Source organism: Monodelphis domestica, chromosome 2 (genome assembly GCF_027887165.1).
Source record: "Monodelphis domestica isolate mMonDom1 chromosome 2, mMonDom1.pri, whole genome shotgun sequence".
Taxonomy (NCBI): Eukaryota; Metazoa; Chordata; class Mammalia; order Didelphimorphia; family Didelphidae; genus Monodelphis; species Monodelphis domestica.
Window position 1 is genome coordinate 488,011,952 of NC_077228.1, and position 24,170 is coordinate 488,036,121.

Sequence of the window (24,170 nt, forward strand, 5' to 3'; positions counted from 1 at the left end):
TCCCATTTTATAATTGAGGAAACTGAGGCAGGCAGAGGTTAAATGACTTATTCAGGCGCAAGCATCTGAGGCAGGATTTGAGCTCAGTCTTCTTGACTCCAGACCCAAAGCTCTATCTACTAGCTGCCTCATTAGTGAGAGAATAATAGATGCCAGGTTGGAAAGGTAGGCAAAAGCCAGTTTATGGAGAACCTTGCATACCAGGATAATTTTATCCTTTTTTAGGTAAGCAACAGCAAATCACATTTGAGTAGAAGGGTGGACATGGTCAGACACCTACATAATAGCCTAATTATTTTGGTGGTGGTGTGGAGAATTGATTAGAGGTGGGGAAAAGCACATGTAAGAAGAGGAGTTAGGAGGTTCTTATGATAGATTTGGAAAGAGGAAATGAGGTTTGAGTGGAAATGTGTGAGGAAAGGGAAAGAGTCAAAGATCCCTTGAAGTTTTAAACCTGGGAGCCTGATGGGATGCCATTGCCATCAACATGAAGAGGGAATTTAGGGGGAAAGCAAGTTTAAAAGGGAAAATTATGGATTTGATTTGAGACATGTTGAATTTAACATACCAGAAGAGCATCAAGGTGCTGTAGTGCATCAGGTCATAAGAAATGATGATCATTAGAAATTGACTATAGCTTTGGGGTGAGATCAAAGATAGACGTATATGTTAGAAAATAAATGCTTTATTTCTTTTTATTTTTCCAATCAAAAAGCATTAAACAATTTTTTCTTTCCTACCTAACCCCATTGAAGAAAAGAATAAAAGAGAAAGAAGAAAGAAAACTGCTGAGCCTTGATTTTTATCAACAATAAAATGGAGATAGCAATTCTTGAACTTGAGGAGGATCAGGTGAGAAATGATATGCCAAGTGGCTTTGGAAAGCTTTTAGTTTCAGAGAAATCTGGGAATACTTGTATGAACTGAGAGTAAAGTGAGAAGAAGTCATTTGTTTGTTTGTTTTCAATCCCAAGTTTTCTTCTTAGAATTGTAATAATTTAAATGGGTTTGACAAAATATAAGAGTTAAAAAAAATATTGTTGTGGTCGCCATTATAAAAATTAAAGTTAAACTATGAGTCAGTAGGCTGTTTAGTAGCTTTATTTACAGCAAGGTAGAGATATTAAAGTGGGAAATCTAGGAAGGAGGTAGAAAATATCACCTAACTAAAAATATTCAAAGTCCTAATCCTAATCCTAGTGCCTCCAGACTGTGAATACGAATCCTAATTTCACCAGTCCACAAGAGTGCCTTCAGTCAGGTGTTTCAAAAACCAAAAACAGAGGCCAAAGAAGCCAAGCCACAAAGGGCACATGAGGCCAAGTCCACCAAGAATGAAGAGCCACCAGAGCTTATGCTCCTGAGGGTAAGAAAGCCAAATCTCTCTTAGTCTCTTGCTTATATACAATTTTTACCACCCATCAACTCTCTTCATCACATCTCAGGATTCAATCACAGCCTTTCAATTTGCCTAGCACTGCCCAGAGTGCTTGTGGGCTGTTAGGGCATGAACTTTCTTTGTTAGTGACTTACTAAGTGTTAAGTAGGGGTACTTTAAGTTCTTGATTAATTAACTTAAAATAGACAAAGGAAATAAAAATTCCCTTTCACAGAGTAAATGATATGTATTGGTTCCAAGGTAGAAAAACAGCAAGGGCTAGGCAATGGAGTTTAAGTGACTTGCCCAGGGTCACACACCAAGGAAGAGTCCAAAGCCATATTTGAACCCAGGACCTCTTATCTCTAGGCCTGGTTCTTACTCACTGAGCCACCCAGCTGCCTCCAAGTTTTTTGTTTCTAAAGAGATGGGAACTGAGGCAGCAGGGGCATATGCAATCATCACTATTAATAGTTAACATTTATATAGCATTTTAAGGTTTAGAAGCTAGGAGGTGTAGGTGATAGAATTCCAGTTTTAGAGGCAAGAAGACCAGAGTTCAAATTTGGCCTCAGACACTTACTAGCTGGGCTAGTCTTCTAACCTTTGCCTGCCTCATTTTCTTCAAATGTAAAATGGAGTTAATAGTAGCACCTCTCTCCCAGCATTGTTGTGAGGATAAATGAGTTAATTTCTGTAAAGTACTTTCTTTTCCCTCATCTCCCTTTCCCTTAAAATGATGCATAAATGTTATTATTAGTACAAAGAACTTCACATATATCATCTCTCTTGAGGTTCACAGCAACTCTGTAAGGTAGATACTACAGATGTTACTCTTACTGAACATCAGAGAAGTTAAAATTTTAACCAAATATCACAAAGCAAGAAATGTGGGATTTGAACCCAGGTTCCTGAGGTCAGCTTCAGATTACTTGCTCCTCTGCTATGCTGTTCTCTCAACCAGAGAAAGTGTGGAGACAGAGAAGAAAATCTAGAATATAAAGAGCCTTGGGAATCACCTACACTTAGAGAGCAGGAAAAGGAAGCGAGACCAGGGAAGGAGACCAAGAAGGTGCAGCAGAGGTATGGAGAGAACCAGGGCTACATTGTCAAATGCATCTATGCGGGAGAGACTATCAGCGGAGGCGGATACACAAAGGTTAGAGAATGTTTTAAACCAATGGTGGTGAACGAATTCAATGGAATAACATTCTCTTTCTGAAACTGTGCATATAGAGTCCAGAGAAATGTAAAGACACTTATTTGACCTAATTCTGATTGAAGTAAATAGAACTAGGAAAACAATATATCAAATGATGCTGAACTCCATATAATGATAATAATCAAGTTTGTTTCTAAAGAAAAAAATGTACCTGTCTTCCTTCCCTGCTAATATTACAAACACACTCATATGCATACAAATATTTATTTTAGGTTTCCATATAATATATATAATTTATTAATATACATTTTAACTATGTTATAATTATATAACTGCATTATCTTCTATATTATAATTATGTTACCACATAATTATACATGTTATATATGTGTATTATATGTTATATAATATAATATTATTCTGTTATTATATAATGTGGTATAATTATATAGTATTATATTATATAATATAATTTTATATTATAATTATGTTATTACATAATTATATAGTATGTGATATAATTACATAGTATAATTTTATTACATAATTGAATAGTGTTATATATAATATATATTATATTTATATGTTATTATATAATAGAATTTTATTTATTTGTTTGTTTATTTTAAAACCCTTTCCTTCTGCCTTAAATTCAATACTAAGTATTGATTCCAAGGCAGAAGAGCAGTAAGGGCTAGGCAATGGGGTTAAGTGACTTGTCCAGGGCCACACAGCTAGGAAGTATCTGAGGCCAAATTTGAAACCAGGACCTCCTGTTTCTAGGCCTGGCTCTCAATCCATTGAGTCACCCAGCTGTCCTTCATAATAGTATATTTTAATTATGTTATATGTAATCATATGTTATGATTATATAATATCACATAATTGCATATTATAATTATGTTATATATACTTATGTATTATGATTGTTGTATAGTATTATATATATATGCAATACATTATATAACATGTCATTGATGTATATATTATATATCATAATAATCTATTTTTTGTATCCTAGCTCACTTGATATATTGATTAATTTTACTGGACTGCTTTCATTCTTTTCTTCTTGTTCATTCTTGGTTACCTGCTATGATTCAGATGGGAAGGGAAGAGAAGGGTAGATTAAGAAATGAAAATTATGTGAAAAACAAAGGTATCAAAAAATTTCTAATAAATAGACAAACAAATGAAAAGCAGGAAACATCCAACAGTGGCAAATTTTCAGAAAGGTCAAAAGAGAATAAGACCTGAAAACAAGATTTCTCTTGTATCCGCATGGAACGGACCTTCAATATTCCCTCTTTCCCAACTTCCTGCTCAGTTGTCTCTCTTCTAATGTTTTCCCAGGATGCCCTTCTGCAATGTTTTCTGTATACAAACTGAGGCCAGAGACTCTTATCTTGGTATCCTGCGTGGTGTCCAGGGCACTGTGGGTACAGGGCTCCTGTTAATGAACAGATGAACCAGAGGATTAGCTGGCCCTCAGGACCTTGGCAGTGATTGTCAAGTTTCTGGATCCAGTGTCTCAAGCTCCACCCAGGTGGGTGCTCACCTTGATAAAGTCCCTGAGACAAAGCAGGGAGACAGACAGGTTTTGTTCTTTGGCACTGTCACTCTCTGAATACCGGTTTTGTCTGAGGCTGGGGATTGGGAACATTCCACGGCCCTGGGAACTTGCTGCCTTCATAAGGTCAGGCTTTCTTTTAAAAGCACTCTTTAGTTGGGAAAATTGGAGGACAGTGTGGGAAAGATTAGGCTTAGATCAACACCTCACACCCTACACCAAGATAAATTCAAAATGGATGAATGACTTGAACATAAAGAAGGAAACTATAAGAAAATTAGGCGAACACAGAATAGTATACATGTCAGACCTTTGGGAAGGGAAATACTTCAAAACCAAGCAAGAATTAGAAAGAATTACAAAATGCAAAATAAATAATCTGGATTACATCAAATTAAAAAGTTTTTGTACAAACAAAACCAATGTAACCAAAATTAGAAGGGTAGCAACAAATTGGGAAACAATCTTCATAAAAACCTCTGACAAGGGTTTAATTACTAAAATTTATAAAGAACTAAATCAATTGTACAAAAAATCAAGCCATTCTCCAATTGACAAATGGGCAAGGGACATGAACAGGCAATTCTCAGCCAAAGAAATCAAAACTATTAATAAGCACATGAAAAAATGCTCTACATCTCTTATAATCAGAGAGATGCAAATCAAAACAACTCTGAGGTATCATCTCACACCTAGCAGATTGGCTAACATGACAGCTATGGAAAGTAATGAATGCTGGAGGGGATGTGGCAAAGTGGGGACATTAATTCATTGCTGGTGGAGTTGTGAACTGATCCAACCATTCTGGAGGGCAATTTGGAACTATGCCCAAAGGGCGATAAAAGACTGTCTGCCCTTTGATCCAGCCATAGCACTGCTGGGCTTGTACCCCAAAGAGATAATGGACAAAAAGACTTGTACAAAAATATTCATAGCTGCGCTCTTTGTGGTGGCCAAAAATTGGAAAATGAGGGGATGCCCCTCAATTGGGGAATGGCTAAACAAATTGTGGTATATGTTGGTGATGGAATATTATTGTGCTAAAAGGAATAATAAAGTGGAGGAATTCCACGTGAACTGGAACAACCTCCAGGAAGTGATGCAGAGCGAAAGGAGCAGAAGCAGGAAAACATTATACACAGAGACTGATACATTGTGGTACAATCGAAGGTGATGGACTTCTCCATAAGTATCAATGCAATTTCCCTGAACAATTTGCAGGGATCTAAAAAAAAAATACTACCCACAAGCAGAGGATAAACTGTGGGAGTAAAAACACCGCTGAAAAGCAACTGCTCGACCACAGGGTTGGAGGAGATAAGACTGAGGAGAGACTCTAAACGAACACTATAATGCAAACTCCAACAACAGGGAAATGGGTTCGAGTCAAGAACACATGTGATAACCAGTGGAATCATGCGTCGGCTATGGGAGAGGGAAAGGCGGGGGGGGGGGGGGGGGGGGGGGGGAGGGAGGGGAGGAAAAGAAAACGATCTTTGTTTCCAGTGAATAATGTATGAAAACGACCAAATAAAATAATATTAAAATTAAAAAAAAAAAAAAAAGCACTCTTTATTGGAAATTCTCTCTTGAGTGTTCACTTCTCCATTAGAGCTCTTATGTAACTAATAGGTAGACCTAGAAACCAAAACATATGGTGTCCTGAATTCCCAACTGAAGCTGGCTGCCTCACATTTTTAGCCTGTGCCGATAGACGGGTTTCTGCTGTTGCACACGCTCCTGACTCATAGCAGCATTTCTCCTACTTTGTGGGATTTTTTTACAGTCCCATGGGGGGAGGGGTAGCAAGGGGGTAAAAAAAATTGCAAAGAATCATGGGTCACCTGGAAAGACCTCTGCTCTAGGTTTGGAGGCAAGGGACTTTAATCTGGGATCTTCCACTTGTCACTTCTGAGAGACCTGGGACAACTCCTAGCTTTAGCATTGACAGTCATTTCTCAGTCCTGTTGGACTCTCCACAACCCAGTTTGTGAGGGTTTTTTGGCAGAGATACTAGAGGGATTTACCATTTCCTTTTCCAGTTTATTCTGCAGATGAAGGACTAAGGTAAACAGGATTAGGTGACTTTGCCCAGGGACACACAGCTATTAAGGGTTTGAGGCCAACTTTGAATTCTGGAAGTCTTCTTGACTCCTTGGCTCTATCCACTGTGCCATCTTGCTCTCCCTAGTCTTAGTGTACTCATCTATAAAATGAACAAATTGGACTAGAATGATCTCTAAGATTCCTTTGAGCTCTCAATGCTATAACCTTATTGTAAAGAAGAGAAATTGATTGAAGTCACTCTTTACAGATGACAAAGCTTCAGCAAAACTGGATGGGTGGAAAAAAATAATAAAAAATAAAAATAAAGACACTAGTGACAGAAAAAAAACTGGATAGGTAGAATAACCAGTGGTCAGAAACTGGTGTAAAATTTAAAATTTAATCTCAAATGATAAAAAATATTACATTTTGGAGGTTTATTAAATGATCATTAGAAATCAAGGAATAAAGAAGATGCAAAATAAAAACCACATGCCCATGGCTGATTAGCCATTTTCAAAATCCCCACCTTACTTACCACCATCACCGCTGATTGCTGCATCATGCCAAAGAGGAGTGTGGGAGGAATTACAGCCAGTTAAATACCAATAACATGATCTCGTGAACATGGAGATGAAGGAGAGATTATAGGGAATTTGGGGAGATACTAAGGATTTCTGGGAAATTAAGTCAAAGGTTCAAAATCTCCATTTATACACCAGTAAGGACCATGGCATGTTGAAGGGCACCTCCATTGGTAATCATCGTCTGATATTTATTTGAAAAATGAGTAAACTAAAGACCAGAGAGGAGAAATAACAACGAAAGTCACCCAGTAAATAAGCTAGAACTAGATTGTATATGTGAATACATATTATTATTATTTTTTAACCCTACCTTCTGTCTTAGAAACTATATTATGTATGATTTCCAAGGCAAGAGAGCAGGAAGGACTAGACAATTTAGTTAAGTGACTTGCTTAGGGTCATATAGCTAGGAAGTATCTGAATCCAAATTTGAACACAGGACCTCTCAACTCCAGGCTTACCTCTCTCCTGAGCTACTAGTTGTCCCTTATGGATACATATTAAAATCACATGGACAGAATATAACCCAGTTGCAAAAGACATTTTTGTTGTTTTTGTCCTGGACCTTTTGGTTTTATGATATGAGACTCCTAGTGTGGAAATCTTTGACCTCCTCTGTCTACTATAATTTCTAGTCTTAAAGAGTTGCCTGGAGACTTGGGACTAGCCCAGAATCATGTAAAGAAAAAGACTGGGAACAAATCTGAATGCATCGGCTTTAATATGTTTGTAAGGAATACAAAGTCAACGGGTCTGCAGATACACTCAATTTGTCCTGAAACCCTGAGCATCAGCATTAACATGATTTTTATAGGGAAAAAGATGGAACAAAGTTGGAGGTTATATCAAAACCACAAAAACACTGATCGACTCTTCTAGTTCTTAGCCAGTATCAGACAGTTTTGATCATTCTTATTTGGTATTGACTAAGAGAGAGAAAAGTAGATCAATCTGATTGTAATGGAATATTATTGGGCCATAAGAAATGACCAACAAGAGAATCACACACAAAAAAACAACAGCCTGGAAAGACTTATATGAAGCGATACAAAGTGAATTGAGCAGATCCAGAAGAACACAGTAACAACAATAGTGTGTGATGATCAGCTATGAATGACTTCACTATTGTCAGCAATGCAAGGATCCAGGACAAATCCAAGGGATGCATGAAGGAAAAGGATATACACCACCACAGAAGGAACAGACAGAGTCTCAATGCAGATTGAAATATACCATTCTTCACTATATTTCCTCTGTGCATTTTTCTCTAATGTAAGCAATATATCTCTTGTTCCACACCACAATGAACACCAAAATATGTATCATATGATAACATATGTAGAACCAATATCATCTTTCCTAGCTTCTTGGGAATGGGGTTGGGTGAGAGGAAGGGGAATAAAAAGAATGACACATAGATTTTTGGACAGAGTCAAGGTGAGAATTTGTTTCTCTTGGATAAATACGTATACTTATTATAATTTATCACATGCTTATAATAAAACATTATTAATTTTAATAATAATATTTTAATATTATCATTAAAATATAATAAGGTGGGGGAGGCACATCTAAGGTGGGGCTACTAACAATTCTCACACCAGATTGAATTAGAGTATATGTCCATCACAGTATCTGGTACATAGTCAGCACTTGATAAATGTTTGTCAGCTGTGCTGAATAGGATTGAATAGATTGGACTGGATTTAACCAAAAGAGTCAATCTTAAACAGGTTTTTTTTTTCTATTTGCATCACTTTGGAGTTTTTGGGAAATGTTTTTGTTTCATTTTTTCTCAATTACAAGTAAAAACAATTTAAACAATTTTAAAGTTTAATTAAGAATATTTTTTCATGGTTGCATGAATCATGTTCTTTCCTTCCCCTCCTTCCATCCCCCTCCTATAGCCAATGAGCAATTCCACTGGGTTTTACATATAAAAACAATTTTTAACATTAGTTTTTTATAGTTTTGAGTTCTAAATACAGGGAATAAATTTAATTCATAAAGTTTTGAATGAGTCCTGAATCCCTTGTGCAGTCTTATGCTACCAGAAAGCACAATGTTAAAAAACAAAACAAAACAAAAAGAAAGAAAGAATCCAGGCTCCAGAACCAGTTAAATATCATGCTTTTTTGAAGAAAATATGTAAAAACTATTTTTTAAACTTCCATCTGTCCACATACACAATCCATTCATAACTTATACTGTGAAACTCTTGTATATCTTCTCCCTTAAATTCCCCAAAGTTGATCTACCTAACTACTGTAGATTTGCTCTGAATTTTTAAACAACCTGAGTCACAGTATAGCACTCAAGACTAACTGTTAATTGATCCTTGCATCTTACTACATGACATTTTCTGATTACACATTTTCTAGATAATAGACTACATACCACTCTTGCTTGCCTACTATTGGTAGAACAGTCTCTACCAGAAATCTTCCTTCCTTCCTTCCTTCCTTCCTTCCTTCCTTCCTTCCTTCCTTCCTTCCTTCCTTCCTTCCTTCCTTCCTTCCTTCCTTCCTTCCTTCCTTCCTTTCTTTCTTTCTTTCTCTCTTTCTCTCTTTCTCTCTTTCTCTCTTCCTCTCTTCCTCTCTTCCTCTCTTCCTCTCTTCCTCTCTTCCTCTCTTCCTCTCTTCCTCTCTTCCTCTCTTCCTCTCTTCCTCTCTTCCTCTCTTCCTCTCTTCCTCTCTTCCTCTCTTTCTCTCTTCCTCTCTTTCTCTCTTTCTCTCTTTCTCTCTTCCTCTCTTTCTTTCTTTCTTTCTTTCTTTCTTTCTTTCTTTCTTTCTTTCTTTCTTTCTTTCTTTCTTTCTCTCTTTCTTTCTCTCTTTTTCTCTTTCTCTCTTTCTTTCTTCCTTCTTCCCTTCCTTTCTCTCTCTCTCTTTCTCTCTTTCTTTCTTCCTTCTTCCCTTCCTTTCTCTCTCTCTTTCTCTCTTTCTTTCTCTCTCTCTCTCTTTTTTTCTTCCCTCACTTTCAGTTTTAGAATATTAATTATTGATTCTAAGACAGAAAAGCAACATGGTCTAGGCAACTAGGGTTAAGTGATTTGATCAGGGTTACACAGCTAGGAAGTGTCTAAGACATGATTTGAACCCAGGTCCCCCTACCTCCAGGCCTGGCTTTCTATCTACTATGCTACTTGGCTGCCTGTCACAAATCTCTTTCCATTGCTTTTTGGTTAAATGGCAAACCTTATTTCTCAGAGATCATTATATTCCTTGTGTCCATATAAAATAAATGGAGGCATAAGAAAAGAATTTCATAAAAGTAGCAAATATGAGCAAACATACTAATTTGCTATGTGAACTTCAGCAAGTCTCTTTCTTTTCCTAGGGCTCCTCTTCCTCATGTGAAAAATGGAAGTTGAACTAGAAGATGTCCAAGGTGCCTCCAGCTTTGGGATATGACTAGTCAATAAAGCTAACTGACCATGATGTTGCTTATAACCGCAGAACACATGGCAGAGATTTCTCTAGCTGGTCAAAGTCCTTCTAGAAATTTGTTTTGAGGGTGTGGCACTGACATTTATGGGTGTAACAAAGGATGGTAGGTGCCAGCCTACATTAAATAGTTTTTAAAGTGTAGAATTCTTCCCATTCAGTCACAAATCTTTTTTTGAAGCATAGAGAAAAGCAAGCAAGATTTTACATTCAGACATGGTAGACCATCTTAGGAAAAGATTGTATTTGATGTTATGAATATTTGGGCTTTAAATTCCTGAAAAAGCCTGGGTTATCATTTCCTTTTGTACAGAAGGTCCTCCAAAATGTCTTTCTCATGAAAGGACAGTTTCAGAGAAGCTTGAGAAGAACTTACATGAATTGATACATTGAAGTGAGCAGAACCAAGAGAACAACATTTTAAAAATAATTTCCTGATAATATATAAAAACATTTTTTTAAAAAAGCTTTGAGTCCCAAATTATCTTACTTCTTCTGACTCTCCCTCCATCTTTCATGTCCTCCCCCACTCCCTGAAATGTCAGGCAATCTGATATAGATTTTATATGTTTAATCATGTAAAACATTTTTCCATATTGTTTTGTTGAACAATTATCAAATGGAATAAAAAGAGAAAAAAAAGAAAATGAAATATAGTATATTTCCATCTGCATTTAGACAAGGAGAAAATTTTATACAATAGCAATAATATTATAAAGACAACTTTTGAAACACATAAGAAATTTTAGTTAATAGAACAACAAACCACATAATCCAAAGAGATAATTTTTGCTCATTGTAAAAATAAAATTTAATTTTTAAAAATGCTCACTTTCCTATCTAGAAAGGGAAGGTAATAAACATTGGCATAGCCCCTTCTATGTGCTAAGTATTGTTGAAAAGGCTTTTTTAAAAATTGTGCTTTTTGTATTGATTCTTTTTTTTTAAACCCTTACCTTCTGTTTTAGAATCAATATTGTGTTTTAGTTCCAAGGCAGAGTATGGGCTATGATCTCCAGGAGCCTTAAGTATAAACATTTGAAAAGGCAAGTGTCAAGGGATTGAAAAATGGGCTTTTCTCTGCTAGAGCCAAGGATCTGGGGGTCATAGAGGTGGAAGAGGAGGGGTACCCCACATTCCTGACCATTCACTCCTCTTTCCCTCTGTTGGGAGGGTTGGTGGTGGTTGTCTAGCCCAAATGGGGATGTTATAAGATTTTAAGTCTGGGCTAACTTTTTCTTCTGTCTAAATCTACCATCCTTACATTGGGGAACCACAGACTGCAATTTTGAATAAACTCAAGAACTTAGTCAGCTATGACTTGCTTACTTTTCTCTCCTTTACTCCCCTTTTCTGAAAACTGTGTTTGATTATTTCAGTGAATAGCTTTCTTTCTTTCAATTCACTGTGTCCCGTGGTGGCCCCTTTCTTCTCCTAACTTTACTTGTTCTGAAAACGCTCCTCTTAGGAGCCCGCTCCTATTATATTGGGAACCCACCCCTCTTATATTGGGGGCTCTGGATTACTCTCCCCCCAAACCCTGCTCTATCCACAGGGGGGCCTAGGACCTCTTGGGGGGGGGGGAAACCTGATCCGTTCAAAACTTTTAGGATTAGGGGGACTTACCTAGCCGGGAATGGTCCTGTTCCGGCACCAGAAGTGCCACGGGTGTGGTCCAGCCTCACTCTCAACTCCAGGGTTTCCTGACTGGTGGCGAATGATCAGTCAACATAAATAAAAAATGGAAGACAGCTTAATCATTACAACCATGGGATTGCTTTGCATCTGACAGCTGCTCTGCCATTCTCAGGCTTGGTTTTTATTTTTATACCCATTTTCTTGGCACTCAAATACATTACCTAGCACACATGTTCAAAGAGAAATAATTGGAAAAGTGATACATTAACTTTTAACAAATCTCTTGATTAACATTCTATATTCTTATATTGTGATTACAGACAGCATACAAGAGAAAAGATTTCGTCACAGGTGGCTTAATTTTCTCATTACCCTGTGAGAAGTCTTGAGCTTTCAAACAGTCAAGGAAAATTGCTTTTAATAAAATGGAATAATTAATCAGCAGTTCTTAAAAGACAATTCGACAATCATATAATTGAGGATGAGGGGTATTGGGAACATAATTCAAATTTAATATTAGACTGGTTATTTCTCAGGGTTCACTGGGGAGTTCCTGAGTTACTGGTTTTCGAAGTCGAGTCTTTGAGGCATAGTGAAGCTTAGTATACCTGTACTGTACCTGTACGTATTGTATGGGCCTCTATGATTGATTTGCGTGCTGGCTTCATGAGAATAGGTTTCTGTGAGTGGGAAAGTTCTGGGCTTGGCCTGTAGCTGCGGTTTCGCTGGGAATTATGTACCTAAGTAAAAGTTAATCCATGATAGTCCTTTGGGATAGGGTTTGAGGGTCTGATCTTTTGGTGATGTTTTGGGAAATAAGGGTACATGTGTTTTGCTCTTCCATTATTCCTTTTGAGACTAGGGGGATAGTAATCATGTCAATTTCATAGGTAAGGGATATTGGTGAAAGAGGTCATGTAAAAGGGGGACTGGGTAGGCAATCACATCTTGCCAAGGACCACTCTGTGGTCTCCTTAACTACCACATGTGACTCTGTCAAGGTTTCATGGCCTGATGGCTCCCAGCAGGCACTGAGATTCAGTATGACCAGTGTAAGGAAGAGATTGCAACACAAGATGGATCTGCAAGAAAAAGCAAGAGATTTGGAATGTGGTGAACTGCCAATCAACCAGATGGATACGAGATTCCATTAGAACCTTGAAGAGGGGACAGTTGGGAAGCCCAGGAGCTTGAACTCACTTCTCCTTTCCTCTGACTGTTGGAAGGGATTGGGAAAACCAATTCCTCTCTTGGTCAATTATTATTTATCTGAGTACTAGTATACTGAGTACTAAGAAGATTTGGAGCTTAGCTCTGAAGGAGATCTGTTAGCTTTTGCTATCAATATCTCCCCATAGAGAAAAAAAAAACTTATTTCCTGAATTGAACACATTGTGGAAATCTTCAACCAACAGGAAATCATAGGAAGTTAGGGAAACCTATTTTCATACTCTTGTTCTCTGTGACTATCAAATAAGTAACTTGCTGCATCTCTTAGCTCATTTATTGTTATGTGATCATATTTAGCTGGCTTCCTGGTGTTCCTGTCCTATTACCATAACTCTCCTAATATTGGCAACTGTTACACCAGCAGAAAGTGAGATTTTAGCTGAGACTTGAAGGACATCAGAGAAGTCAGGAAGTGGTGATGAGAAGGGAGAAAGACACTAAGTGAAAATGATTGCAGATGGAAGGTCTTATTCAAGAACAAGAGGAAGTCCAGTGTTACTGGATCACAGAGTCTTTGGTAAGAGTAAATATATGTAAGAAGACTAGAAAGATAGGAAGAAGTCAATCTATGGGGGGGGGGTGAGAGTAGGGTGGGGGTGGGAAGGAATCTTCTCTGACTCTTCATTTTCTCAGTCGTTTATTTCATCACTCTTCTTTGATTGGTAAATTTTATGAAAGAGCCATTTTTGCCATCTCTACTTCAACTCTACCCACATACTCATCAGTTCCCTACAATATGATTCTTTTTTAAACCCTTACCTTCCATCTTGGAGTTAATACTGAGCATTGGTTCTAAGGCAGAAGAATAGTAAGGGCCAGGCAATGGGAGTTAAGTGACTTGCCCAGGTTCATACAGCTAGGAAGTGTCTGAGGCCATATTTGAACTCAGGACTTCCCATCTCTAGACCTGGATCTCAATCCACTGAGCCACTCAGCTGCCCTCTCTACAATCTGATTCTTGACCAACTCAAGTGAAATTGTCCTCTCTTAAGTCACCAGTGACTATTGAATACAGTGACCTTTACTAGATCCTACTTGACTTTTCTGCAGCATTAAATGCTGCTGATCATTCAATCCTTCTGGGCTTTCTCCTTTCTTGGTTTGACATTTTCTCTTGTTTGGCACATCTTTTCCATGTCCTTCCCTGGTTACATTTCTTCATTCCAGCCTTTAAGTGTGGGGATCCCCTAAGGGTGTGCATGTCCTAAGATTGCTTACTTGTTCTCTTCTTTCCCTGAAGTTTGTCTCACAGCAACTTCATCCACTACCATGTCTTTAATAATCATCTTTTCATAGATGATTCCCAAATCCATATATTCAGCTTTGAACTATCTCTCCCCCTAAATCCTAGTGTTGTATTTTTAACAGCCCGATGATCACAAAATCCTGTATTCTCATCTTAGAATCACAAACTGGTTGTCTTCTCACTATATCAGGCCCTATATTCCCCAAAGTAAGCTTATTATTATTATTTTTTTTAATCTCGCCTCCTTTTGACCTAACCATTTCTTTCAGTAGTAGCACCATTCACTTAGTCTCTTCTAGTTGAATCCTCTGTATTCTCATTGACTATTTCCCTTCTCTCATCCTCACCTCCAGTGAATTATCAATTCCTATATATTCTATTTCATGCTTCCGTTCTCCTCAGTACTCATTCTGACCATCCTAATACAGACCTTCATTGTCAGCTGCCAGGATATTGTAACATTCTCACCTTATTCCCATTAGAAAATTGGACTCTTCTTTTGAGTCCTGCTTATCTTCTCTTCCTGGTGACCTCAGACCTCTATAGGGCTTCTTAGACATCTTCATACTATGCTTTCTGCTCTCTAGATTAGCTCCCTGCCACCTGAAACCTGAACTCTATCCTTATATCTCCCTGGTTGGATAGGTGAGTTTTCATTTTGTCTTGTAGAGGCTCAGGTCTCCACACTACTTTCTGAACAGTGCCTTAACATTAGGTACCATACTTCTTTCCCATTCCTTTCCTCCCCTTGATGGGGATTCACTCCTTGAAATAGAAACTCTTAAAAGACAGGGACTGAATAGTTTTGCTTATACTTGTATCACCAGCACTTACCACCAAGCATGCCAGAGAGTAAGCACTTCCCTTCAATAGGTACAATAGTTTCAGGAGCATTGAAAATAAATACATTCCCAAATATTTTTGAAGGATAAATGATTTATGATTTGTTAAAGATGTCCAGATCTTTCAAGCTCTTCTGGAATTATTCTGACAATGAATTCAGGCATAACCTTGAATTAAAAAGTGAGCTCCATCAGTAAAAGTCACCTTCTTCTAATCTTTGGCATTCTGATCTTTGTCTTGTCTCACCTACAGGAAAGGTTTGTTTTTTTTCTTCAAAGAAAAAGTTATATGGTTTGTTTGTTTGTTTCACTGGTCTTCTCACTGTTCTTCTGACTTCAGAAAGCCTTTCAAGGATCACTAACAACACTTCCAGCTGCTAGGTCCCTTTGAAGGACTTTACTTATTTTCTAATGATTGCTTGCCCTGTTTCATAGTAGTAATTTGCCAATTCTCCATGTTGTTTTTATTTTAAACCGTTTTTTTTTTCCTGTGTACCCAGTGTGAACAATCCTATTTCACTGTGGACTTGAATGAGTTGGTAGCATTTGATTTCTCTATAACAACAGTTTCCAGCACATTTATAGCGTTTTTAAAGAACCACTACTTCTGGATGCTTCCTTCTATTACCATTCTTAAAAAACCACAGAATTAAAAAACAAAATAAAAGAGAACAATGAAAAGTGTTTACAGCATAAATTCTATCACATCACACAGAAAACCAACTAGATGTGGGAAAACCAGATTAGTCTGATTTTGCCAAGTCAAGATCAGCCCTGGCTGTCATAAAACATGAAATCATATCAAAATCACTACTTATCTCAACTTACATAGCATTTTGTAGAAATATGTATAATGCATGGTACATATGCATATATGCATATATTCATGCATATGCTTAAAAAAAACCATTGCCATCTGTCTTCAACTCAATGTAAGTATTGGTTCCAAGGCAGAAGAGTGGTAAGAGCTGGGAAGTTGGAGTTAAATGACTTTCCCAGGGTCACATAGCCAAAGAGTGTCTAAGGTTGGATTTGAACCCAGGTTCTCCCATCTCGAGACTGGGCTTTCTATCCACTGAGCCACCTAGCTGCCCTTATACATATACTTCTAAACCATGCCTTTAGAGAATGGATCAGAGTATTTTGCCTTTATAATCTATTATAAGTCAAAATAAATTTATAATTTTGAAATCTTCATTTTTCTTTTTGTTTCTGATTCTCTTGTGTCATTATGGTTAATCTGTAAGACTATTATTCTCATCATATTTGAGAAAGAGTAATTATTTCAGTGCAGCCAGGTGGCCCAGTGCATAGGGTGCCAGTCCTGGGGTTAGGAAGATTCATCTTCATACATTCAAGTCCAGCCTCAGACACTTACTAGCTGTGTGACTCTGGGAAAGTTTGCCTCAGTTTCCTCACCTGTAAAATGAGGGAATGGCAAACCACTCCAGTATCTCTACCAAGAAAACCCCAAATGGGGTGAGGAAGAATTGTACATGACTGAACAACAATAATTATTAACAATTATAATTTTTTAACTTTCTGAATGTTATCAGCTTTTCTAAAGTTCCTTTTCCTTAAACTTTGACCTGTCATAGTATTTAACTTACATTTGGTTCATTTTTATATTTTCTGAACCCAATTTTCTTTTAGAATTTATATTCTATTACAGTGATGAGGAATTGGAAATTGAAGGGATATCCATCAATTGGGGAATGGCTGAAAAAATTGTGGTACATGTTGGTGATGGAATACTGTTGTTCTACAAAAAATGACAAGCAAGATGATTTTTGGGGGCAGCTGGGTAACTCAGTGGATTGAGAGCCAGACCTAGAGATGGGAGGACCTAGGTTCAAATCTGGCCTTAGACACTTCCCAGCTGTGTGACCCTGGGCAAGTCACTTGACCCCCATTGCCTAGCCCTTACCACTCTTCTGCCTTGGAGCCAATACACAATATTGATTCCAAGATGTAAGGTAAGGGTTTAAAAAAAAAAGATTATTTCAGAAAAAGCTGGAAAGACCTACAGGAATTGATGCAGAGCAAAACAGGCAGAACTGGGAAAAAATTGTACACAATAACAGCAATGTTGAACGATGATTATCTGTTTGGATGCTCTCAGCAATACAATGATCTGGGAATGCTATCCACCTCCAGAGAAAGGACTGTTGGAGTCTGTAAAAATTAAATTAGTTTCTCTACTAAAAGTATTCTATTTTTAGAGGTTTATTAAAGGTTATTAGAAATCAAGGAAATAAGAAAATATAAAATAAGAAAAGCCTAGGGCTGGTAAGCCCATTCAATTTCACTTACTATATCTTGAGAGACACGTGTGCTTAGAAGAGGAAGCAGAGGGGGCAACTGGGTAGCTCAGGGGATTGAGAACCAGGCCTAGAGACTGGGGGTCCTAGGTTCAAATCTGGCCTCAGCCACTTCCTAGCTGTGTGACCCTGGGCAAGTCACTTGACCCCCATTGCCTAGCCCTTACCACTCTTCTGCCTTGGAGCCAATACACAGTATTGACTCCAAGAGGGAAGGTAAGGGTTTAAAAAAAAAAAAAAGAAGAGGAAGCAGAGAGAGAGCAAGTAGGCGGTATAGTCAGTTTAAATACAAATTTTGTTCTTGGCCCCGGTGGGGATTCAGGTGATATTATAGGGAATTCTGGGGACTGCCAAGGACTTCTGGGGATTGAACTCTGGGGTTCAAATCTCCATTTTTACAAGTCATCATCTACATCAGGGTACTTATGGCTTTATTTGGGAGTTTTGGTTATGCATGAGTTATGTATGAGGTCACAACAGTGACCATTATAGAAGTGTGTTTTGCATGACAATAAAAATAAAATTTAAAAAATAACTTACATTCTAAAATTTAAAATGGAGCAGCATCAATGATTTATTTTATACTTAAATCTTAAAATCTAACTTTAAATATTAAAAAATAACTTGTATATAAAATAATATGGTAACGAGCCTCTTTGGTATCTTAAAGACCATTTTCAGTGTAATTTTGTTTTTTCCTCAAGTATTATAAACTACAAGAAATGGCCTCCCAAAGTCTCTTTGGGCATGGGTCCAGAGGGGTTTAGTTTGCCTTTGATTTCTCTTCCCAGTCCTCTTAATAATAATAACACTATAACATTTATATCGTATTTGGCAAACATCATTTCTTCGAATTCTCTTTTGAGCCACCGGAAGTCAGTGCTCTGGCCCCAAGAGCTTCTGGGTCTGAAAATGCTTGGAGCTTAGAAAGAATCATTCTGTGCACAGTTTCACCTTTCTGCTGGCAGCCCACAAGGTCAAATGACTCCCAGAACACAGCCATCCCTTCACGTGCTCTTCCTTACGTACAAAAGCCACTAAACTCAAAAAAAGGGAGAGGCTTCTGCTGACTCCGTGGGGTAGGACAGAACTGAAGCAAGGACAAATGCTAACTTTCTGGTGTCCCTTGGCAGCAAGAATCCACAAGTTCTGGACAATGAAATCAGCCCACTTGTTTGTCAGCAGCCCTCTGACAGCAGGAAGACTAACAACAAGAGGCATTCATCCATAGATCCCTTTTTGTGTGACCCAGAAGTGAGGGACTCACAGCTAGAGTCCTGAATAGATGCTGAAGGCAAGCAATTGTACTAAGGGGGAGGCAACCACTGATTTGACCCAGGGTGGAAAATTGAGAGAGCAGCAGCAGCAGCATTATGGTGTAAATCTTTTATCCTTCAGGATCTTAACAACCTGGAGATGGGGTGGCTAGGTAACACAGTAGATAGAGCATCAGGCCTGGAATCAGGATGACCTGGGTTCAGATCTGACCTCAGGTCCTTCCTAGCTGTGTGACCCTGGGCAAGTCACTTACCCCTCCATTGCCTAGTCTTTGCTGTTCTTCTGCATTAGAGTCGATACTAAGACAGAAGGTAAGGGTTTAAAAAGAAGGGGGAAAAAGCTTGGAATATCCTGGAGCTCACTTCTTCCTGTGGCCACAAGCTGGGTGACCCTACCTTCTTCCTAACCTCCACCCCCAAAACACTTCTACTTATTCCAGGTGCAAGAAATTGCTGCTTACCACCCTCTCCGTGTAAGCCATTTGCAAAGATCTGCTTCATTGTGTAGAGGTGCAGAGATTCCCTTTTGTAGTAATTGTCCATCCAAGATCTCATGCAATACAGAATATTTAAAAATACCCATTACAGAATGTTCCTGTCCCACACAGCTAAGCTTTAAGGAAAGGAATTGATTTGGAATCTTTATTCTGCTGCTTATTACCTATATGGTGGAGTGGTGAAGGATACTGAGAGAGGGGACTAGTAAGAAGATGACACAGGAAACAGTTGAGGTAGAGGACCGAGTTCAAGGTCACCACTTCCTTCTTGTTTCCTCTCTCTGCTGTTGGACAGCCCTAATGGAGTCTGAATCTAACAGACGTTGAGTCAACCCTCCCCAAAGCTTCTTCTTTGAATATTTTAAATTCTCCCTCCTACTACAGAGTTTGGAGACAGTTTCTTCTAGTTGAAGGTCTAATGTATTTTCTTTTGGGAAAAGGGAATAAGGAAATAAATAAAAGGAGAGAGGGAGAGGTATTTCCCTAGCTATCTAACCCCCATCTCTGGGTGAAGGCTTCAATTCAGTCTCTTCAAAGAAAAGAAGGTTGACTTCCCTTGAGGGAAAACCAGTTCTATATCAGCTGGGTCTTCACTGGGCAAGGCTCTTTTCAGATCAGCCAGGTAAAGGAGGGGAAGAGCCAAGCACTTCTTCAGCCTTCCTCATGCAGAGGGGTTGGCCAAACAGACGTCAAGTGGTGAAGTGCCCAGCTCAGACCACAGTTCTGGCCAACTGCTCCTCCTCTTGGACCTTCTATGGAATTCTTCTTCCCCAGCTGGGTCTGGAGAATTCCATTTGTTCTTCCTAAGCTCATCTTCTTTGCATCTTATCTCTTTTCTTCTGTCTTTGCCCATTTCTCTCCATCAAAATGGCCTGGGCAAATCATACAACCTCTGCGGGCCTCCATTTCCTTTTTTCTTTTTCTTTTTTTAAATTAAAAATCCTCACCTTCTGTCACAGAATCAATACTTTATATTGGTTCCAAGGCAGAAGAGTGGTGTAAGGGCTAGGCAATGGGAGTTAAGTGACTTGCCCAGGGTCACCCAGCTAGGAAGTGTCTGAGGCCAGATTCGAACTTTCAGACTGACTCTCAATCCACTGAGCCGCCCAGCTGCCCCTGAAAGAGGAATGTTTGAAAGTGATTTGAAAGCATTTAAAAACCAGAAGATTAGTTAAGAGAATTCGTCAATCCTAGCTTTTGGGAAATGAGGGGGAAAGGCTTGTGGCTGTGTGTGTCTGAAAGTGTCTTCTCTCAAACCCTAGTCTCATCCTCCCTTCTCTCACCTCCCGGTCTTTGCACTTGGCATCCCCTCTAATTAGCACGGATCCCAGCTCCAACCCCTCTTCCTGTCTCTGCCTGTTGAAACCTTTTGTTCTTTCAGGGACCAGCTCAGGTTCTACTTCCGCCATGTTGTTTTCCTCCCCACCCCCGAATGAAAGGGATCCATCTCTTCCTCTTCCAATCACTCAGGCCATTTGCTGTACTTCTATTCACTTATCATGTCATTACTTGTATTGGCTTATCTCCTTATATTGTGCAGGTTCTTTACCCCTCAACTGAACTATTGCAATATCCTCCTAATAAGTCTTCCCACCTCCCTGCCACAACCCCCTGCCCAAGTTCTTTTTTTTTTTTTTAAACCCTTACCTTCCATCTTAATTTCAATATTATGTATTGACTCCAAGGCAGAAGAATGGTAAGGGCTAGGCAATGGGGTTAAGTGACTTGCCCAGGGTCACACAGCTGGGAAGTATCTGAGGGCAGATTTGAACCTAAGACCTGGCTCTCAATCCACTGAGCTACCCAGTTGCCTCCATTTACTTCTCATCTGCAAAATGGTGGATAAACTACCAATCTCACAAGGAATGCACTTTCTAAAATTTAAAGAACATTATAAATAGAAAAAAAAATCATGTGCTTATTGATTTCTGAATTTTGAATATTTTTGATTCTCAGGCTTACTAGCCTGAGAGGCTCCTAGCTTCAGTCTAAATAAATCCATAGATTAGTAAAAAGCCAGTAGTATTCCACACAGTGATCAGAAAACCAACTCTAAATAACCAGAGGTTTCAAGTGAAGGAAAATTGGGAAGTAGCCTAGTAAAAGTTCAGTGACTTTCCAGTTCACCATGTTCTGTTCTTCAGCTGTCAGAGTTGTTTTTCCCTTAGACCGTAAAGCTATTGTGCCAGGCATAAAAATAACCCAAGCCTTTTTTGCATCCATATTTTGTGGTTTATTTTGAGTAGCGTGATTAATATTTTAACAAAAAATTGCTGCTTTTCTTTTATGTGAGTCTTAAAAGCTTGTTGCCTTGTTAGGCATGATTTTTATGATGTCTCAGTGCCATCCCCTCTCGTGTCCAGAAAAACACTTCTTGCATTTTATAATGCAAAGTAATGGGGAAAAAATGGGACTCTATAGCTTTAGGCAAAGACCAAGTGAAAGCTAATGTTTATTGCATAAGTAGGACTTCAGTTTACTCTTCTCTTCCCAAAGTAAATTGTTATAATGTTGAGCCTTTATCAACCTCTATTGTTAAGCGAGAGTACATCATGATGATTCATCAAGCATTTATTAGGCACTTACCATATGCCATGTGCTTGGGACACAGAGACAAAACTGAATCAGGTTCTCATAAGTATATTTGTTATTTATGAGTCTCTCATTAGGGGCATTTAGATAGCTCAATGGATAGAACATTAGAACTGGAGTCAAGAAGACCCAAGGTCAAATATGACCTCAGATACTTACTAGCTGTGAGACCCTGGGTAAGTCACTTACTCTCTGCTTGTTTAATCCATCAGAGAAGGAAGTAGGGTATCTCTGCTTATGGATAGTACTGGTATACTATAGTCCAACGGTTTGCAAAAGATAGGATAAGACTGAACAACAGCAATTCTTTAGTTTTAATCTAGGGAGTTAGACCTAGCAAGTGAGTGAGTGAGTACTTCTTTTTTTTTTTTTAAACCCTTACCTTCTGTCTTGGAGTCAATACTGTGTATTGGCTCCAAAGCAGAAGAGTGGTAAGGGCTAGGCAATGGGGGTCAAGTGACTTGCCCAGGGTCACACAGCTGGGAAGTGTCTGAGGCCAGATTTGAACCTAGTACCTCCTGTCTCTAGGCCTGGTTCTCAATCCACTGAGCTACCCAGCTGCCCCCTAGTACTTCTAATTAAGATAGAAGTAGTAATATATATATACATATATATATTTATATTTTTATATATAATAAACCCTTATTGGTTCTAAGGCAGAAGAGTGGAAAGGGCTAGGCAATAGGGGTTAGGTGACTTGCCCAGGGTCACACAGTTAGGAAGTGTCTGAGGCCAGATTTGAACCCCGGGCCTCCCATTTCTGGGCCTGGCTTTCAATCCCAGCTGCCCCCAAAAAATATTTTTAAAGATGGAAGGCCTTAAATAAATCAACCAAAAATTAACCCCAAGAAAAAAGTGAGCAAAAATGCAATGAATTAATTATTTAATTGCTCTTTGTGCATTAATTTTTTGTGTTCAACAGACATTAACTAAACAGCTACTGGAATAGTGGGAGACTGTACTAGATGGTGAAGGAAGGACAAAGATAAATAAGACATGGTCTATAAGAATGTATATTCTTTTAAAAAAATTATCTTCTGTCAGTATCAATTCTAAGACAGAAAAGTGATAAGGGATAGACAATTGGGATAAAGTTACTTGCTTAGGATGACACCACTAGAAATTCTCTGAGGCTAAATTTGAACCCAGAACCTCCTGTCTCCAAGTCTGACTCTCCACTGAGCCACCTACCTACCTTTGTTTAAATCCCAGCTTTTCCACTTATTAGCTATGTGATTCTTACTTCAATTCTCTGAGCACTGCTTTTTAGCATCAATAAAACAGATAGTAATTCTTGAACTTGGGAGGGATCAAATGAGAAAAAGTATGCCAAGTGGCTTTAGAAAGCTCAACAGAGCTTTACAAAGTACCTGTTAATATTATTGTACAAAGTATAGAGGGGCAGGTAGTCGACTCAGTAGATTGAGAACCAGGCCTGGATATGGGAGGTACTGAGTTCAAATTTGGACTCAGACATTTCCTAGCTGTGTTATCCTGAGCAAATAATTTAATCCCAATTGCCTAGCCCTTACTGCTCTTCTGCCTCAGAATCCATACTTAGTATTGATTCTCAGACAGAAGGTAAAGGATTTTTTTTTAAGTATAGGAAGTTTTATGAGAAAAATCAATTGACAAGCATTCTTAAGTGTCTACTATGTGCCACGAACTATGCAAGGCATTCAGGATACTCCCAAAAAACAGAGCAAAAAGAGAGAGAGAGAAAGAGAGAGAGAGAGAGAGAGAGAGAGAGAGAGAGAGAGAGAAGAAGAAGAAGAAGAAGAAGAAGAAGAAGAAGAAGAAGAAGAAGAAGAAGAAGAAGAAGAAGAAGAAGAAGAAGAAGAAGAAGAAGAAGAAGAAGAAGAAGAAGAAGAAGAAGAAGAAGAAGAAGAAGAAGAAGAAGAAGAAGAAGAAGAAGAAGAAGAAGAAGAAGAAGAAGAAGAAGAAGAAGAAGAAGAAGAAGAAGAAGAAGAAGAAGAAGAAGAAGAAGAAAGAAGAAGAAGAAGAAGAAGAAGAAGAAGAAGAAGAAGAAGAAGAAGAAGAAGAAGAAGAAGAAGAAGAAACAAAGTATAAAACAAATTCTTTCTAATTTGTAGAAAAGGGATGGTGGAACTGTGGCTAGGTCATCCTAGATTAATTTGCCAGGTGCCTAGCTGATGGAGTATGGGAGGTGGTATGTTGAAGTTAGTTAACCTTCAGCATCACAGGATTTAGATCTGGAAAGGACTTTAAAGACACAGTAGAAACAGGTGTTGAATCCACATTGGAAGGAGAAGGTAGTGTCACACAAGAGAGGACCAGGAGATGAAGTATGAAGAGGCAAAAACAGTGGGGCTCATGACTT